The sequence below is a fragment of the Amphiura filiformis genome, chromosome 4 (assembly GCF_039555335.1).
Source record: "Amphiura filiformis chromosome 4, Afil_fr2py, whole genome shotgun sequence".
Taxonomy (NCBI): domain Eukaryota; kingdom Metazoa; phylum Echinodermata; class Ophiuroidea; order Amphilepidida; family Amphiuridae; genus Amphiura; species Amphiura filiformis.
Window position 1 is genome coordinate 31,471,294 of NC_092631.1, and position 5,269 is coordinate 31,476,562.

A 5,269-nucleotide genomic window follows, 5' to 3' on the forward strand; every position below is an offset into this window, starting at 1 on the left:
AAACTGTCAATCAGAATACATTTATAATCTATCAAGGCACGTCACACATATTTTTATTCGTGTATAACGAGAATACCTCAATTCAACCTTTTATGTTCATAACTGATAATTATAGAGACAAAATTGTAAGCAGGATTATTATTCTATTATAGACCGAATAACTGTGACACCTAATTAATTTATTATTCTTATTTAATTTATCAGTGTCTGCTATTTTTGTAATCTAACACCACGGAATAAATATATTGTTGAGCACTACATAAATAAAATTGTCCTAGATACTACCAAGACCGTACTTTTAAGGATCATTTCTAGAGTACGTGTCACCATGCTATCAAATACACTTGATGGCTATCCAACACCACGATGACGAGTCATAGTGGTCCTCTCTGAGCGCGAAGCGGACATGAGATGTTGCCTTTCCAGGCATCTTGTCTCGTGTCATTGATGAACGTTCCTCCTCCTCCTTTAGTGGGGATGAGGAGGAGAGGAACACATTCAGAGTGGCGTTTTTTAAACAATACAAAAATAGATATCCGCTCCCAATACTCCCTTGGCGACCTATGAACACGCACCCATGTTGATTTCGCATCATACAGCCCATAGATTTTGAACAGCCTCACATCAACCATTGGTGTAAATCCTGGGGGATTAGTCCGAGGTTGCTACTTGTAGCACTGATATTCTCCAATGTATTGGGACGTCGTACGGAGTGGAAGAAGGCTATAGGAACTGCAACGTGTCCCCTTCCACTTTTTGGGGATGGAGTTGGAAAAAATCTTGGAAGTAACCAGCATCTTTTGGCGACAGAATAAGTTCATGGTAAAATCGCCATATTGAAGCTAATTGATGAAATATAATTCAGAAGTGGAATAAATTCGGGCGTAAATTCGCCATACCTCACACGGCAAAAGCTGGATGGACATTGATAATAATAATTATGTGTAGAATTTCAGACGAAAACATGCATGAAACAAGTTTACCTGAATTCGGAACGGTTTATAATTCCAATTTTGTTAATGTTATATCCCATATATATATGCGTGAGCAGAACCCATAATATTTTAGGTAATTGTGGCATAATAAGCGTACACAAGCAGAGAAAAATATGTTAAACATATGAAACTCTATAACCTTTATGTACATGTGCAAACAATTATTGAATATTTTACACGATTTGTAAATCGTTAAGGGGTACTACACCCTGCCCAATTTTGTGCCTATTTTTGCATTTTTCTCAAAAATTATAGCGCATTGGTGACAAGTAAGATATGTATATTATAGGGGCAAGGACTACAACTACTGCACTGAAAATCTTATTTCAACACAGACAACAGTTGTGGAGTTACAGTCAAAAATGAGGGAAAACCAATATTTGATAATTTTTGAGAAAAATGCAAAAATAGACACAAAATTGGGCAGGGGTGTAGTACCCCCTTAATACAAGTTTTACGTCAATTTTACATTGTACAGTATTACATGACTGTATAAGGCGTTCAAATTTGACATAGGATATTGCAAAATATTTCTTCTGTTTCGTAGTGTTATAGGTCACCCCAAAGGTCTTGGAATACTCATTCAATAAATTACTCTTATTCAGTTATCCCATTATCTATTTTTCAATATCATGATTACAGTTATACTCCGGAGAATATGACATCGACATTGGCGATATAGTTATCATAAGTTTTGTACACCATATGAGGTGGAAATGACGCCCCTTATATCAAGCCTTGGGGATCTCCCTTTACCGTGCTATTCATCTTGTGTCGGCTTATCTCAAAATAAAATAAAATTTCGGATTTATATAGCGCCTTTTTCCAGCTAGATCTTGAAGGATTCAAAGCGCTGTAATTTCGCTGCCATGGTGAATCATCACAATCAGATCGCATCATCTAGGCCAGTTGCAGCCGAACCTCAGGCGCAGACCTATCCGCACTTAGATTGTAACATCCACCAATTATCTGCGCAGCTCCCCAAATTCCATTGGGTGAAGGAAGTTTTTGATAACCAAACAACTAATCACCGATTTTTTGGAAAGCAGGAGGAAACCGGAGATCCCGGAGAAAACCTGCGAGAGCGAGCATGGAATCGGGATAAACCAAGTGCACATGAGTCCTTGAGCCGCGCCGGGGCTTGAACCCGGGACCTCAGTGGTGCAAAGCGAGGGAACTACCGCTGCGCTAACTCGCCCTCCCTAACATTTGAGTACAAACAGCGCTAGGTCATACATGCTTCCCTCCCATCCACCTTAAACATAATATGTTGAACTCGATTTTACAGTGTATGTTATTATAATACTTCATGAATGAATATTGATATTCCGTGAGCGGACAATGTATGCAACTTGAACACCATATAATTATGAGCCCCTGGGGGTAAAATTGCCAAATTGCGTGCCAAAATGGCTTGCCCCCCCCTCGACCTGCCAAAATGGCTTGCCCCTCTCCTGTCGGCCTGCCACAAAATCTTAGCCCCCCCTTGCATATGCCAATTGTTTTGGGATCCCAATTTGCAAACCTTAAATGATCTGTAGACAGGCGCGTAGCAAGCGGGGGGACAGGGTGGACGAATTCCATGGGCCCCGAGGGTTCAGGGGCCCCGAGCACAAAAGCGAAAATTAAATAAGGGCTGATAATGGAGAGTAGGGCCGGATTTTTATACCATTGGGCCAGATGGGCCCGGATCCAGGGCAATTTGGGGCCCCAAAATTGCCCTATGCATCTTTCTTTTAACCCCAATAACAGGATGTTTTTTGGTCAAAATAGGGCAAAATTGTAAAATTTTCCGCGCTTCGCACGCATTCAAATACCAAAGTTTATGTTGATCTGGGGCCAAAATAGTCTGAAATTGAATTGAACAAAATATGTTAGTTCCCCTTAGTCCCCCATTAGTTAAACCAAAACTTGACTGACTTAAGTGCACATACCTTCCTCGGCACGTGAGTTCAGGGCCTCCAAATTTTGGCCTGGCCCAAGGCCCCAATAAGGTAGGCTAAATCCTGCCCTGGTTAAAAGGGCCCGTACTGCTTCTTGTCCATGGGCCCCTGATGCTCTTGCTACGCCCCTGTGTAGATATATGCTGCGAGCGCAGGAAAAATTTGCATATTTGTCATGTTTGTGACGTCCCATGTCAAAACCAGACACTTTTGGGCAGGTGTCAATTGTGAGGTTTTTACATATCTTAAATATAGAGATATTTTGCTCCACAACGAAATCGGACATTCCTAAGCGAAGATATTGAGTTCGTATTATGGTATTATAAAATTGGAAATTGATATATCGGCCTTTAAAAATATTATTGACAATGTTGAGAGTAGGAATTACCTTGAAAAAAAAAAAAAAAAAATACAAGATGCCAATTATATTCCAATCTGAAACTATCAGACAATATTTTAAACATTAATAATATCATAAATTCACAACAAACCCAATTTTGATGTTTATTGAAAAGCCTGCCATGATTTCAAAATGCAATATAGGATACGGTACTCTTCAAATGTCTAGAATGTATAGTTTATGACTTGTTATGCAATTAATCTAGAAATTATGTGGTTTTTATGTTGAATTTTGATGTGTCATATACTCATCCATTGTCAATAAAAACTGACGGGTACCAATCATTTCGATACAGCTTGTATACCCAGGACAGTATGTATGTCGCATTGAGGTGTCACTGGAGCTGGAACCGATAATAATGTCATTCATGTTCTTCTATATATCGTATATCTTAAACAATGCATATTCTATAAGGGGTGTGCAATAATCATCTGTTCCTGGGGACAAAAGGGGGGCAACTCATATTTTGGAAGGCCAAAAAAAGGGAGCAAGGTTTTTGGCATGTCAATAGGGAGGAAGCATTTTTGTTATAGCCCGAACAGATAATTATTGTACAGCCCCTAACTTGTCACTTTTTGAACAAAGATGATTTGAAGCCAAAAAAAAAAGCAGAGAAAACATTTAACATTAAAATGAAAGATAAGATACTTTTACTTCCGTTGTACGATCGGCGCAATTGAGGCTGATTCAATTCAGAAATAGTGGTAAACGTTAATATGCATATGCGTTATACATGGTGTACTACTATAAGAGTATAGTCAACATTATGGATAACGATTTATTTCAAAAGACTGAGATTTTACGTTCAAATTAAATTGTTCAGTCTTGTAGTTCACGGTTAGACGATTTTAATTCTGATCATCCACGTATAATATAGCCACATTATTATAGCACACATCAGTATTGAGTATTCCCGCATTATGTCTATATGGTTACAGGCCGTGTGGATTTTGAGGAAAAAATTAAAAGGATACCGTAATGGCAAAATAGTGCCTTTTAATTACAGATATACATATAATATGTATTAATGCAATGATGTTTTACATGGCTATCAACATGACGTTGATATGCATGGAGCATATACATGTACATGATGTACGAACGAATAGTTCGATCGTTGTCATCATAATACAGCCAGGCATAAACATGATAAACATAATAAAAACATCACTGTTATATAGGAGCCTATATATACTGTCTCGAGAAGTAGCAAGAGCATTTTTAACTACCCCTCTCTACATTGTATATACAACTGCACGAGAGTGAGGAGATACTATCATGATCTCTTCCGATAATTAAGGTCTTTGTCATTGGTCCAAACACAACAGCGGCCGGATTTAGCTTTTGGGGGCCCTGGGCCAGGCCAAAATTTGGAGGTCCCGAACTCACTGCAGGCATCTGCACTCTAGTGGCCACAATTCGATAAGATCGACAGTGACGGCGGATGCATTAACATTTTATAGTTCCTATTTTACTATGACATATGCGCGTGAAGCGCACCAAAATAATTCCAATTTCAGACTAATTTTGCAGAAAATGAAAGTGAATTTAGCTAAGGGCAAGTAAAATTGTGCATTTTTACCCTATTTTTGGCCCAAGGCCCAAAACATGGTGTTTCTCGGGCTAAGATACACAAGACCATTTTGGGGGCCCCAAATTTTGGCCCAATAGCCCGATGGTAAATCCGGCTCTGCTAAGTCTGCTTCCACCTGTGATAATCTTCTTGATGATGCAACATGGGCATACAAGTAGACTTCTCCGTAGTCCACTTGCCAATTGTGCACTACTCTGGCTATTACATTTAAGCTTAAAACTCTGATTTAATTAATGAGTGCACAATTGATAGATTTTCACAACTGATCTTTTCAGTCACCGTACGCCCTCTGTTTGTTAGCTTCCCAAGTGATAATAAACTGGCAGATTCTAAAATT

General features: G+C 39.0%; 1 non-coding gene across 1 annotated transcript; it reads left to right on the forward strand.

The window, feature by feature from the left end:
• The first annotated feature begins 286 nt into the window (after positions 1-286).
• On the forward strand, positions 287-508 carry LOC140151589 (small nucleolar RNA U3). The gene has a single exon (XR_011858947.1). It is a non-coding gene; the product is annotated as a small nucleolar RNA U3 (small nucleolar RNA).
• Positions 509-5,269: the final 4,761 nt, after the last annotated feature.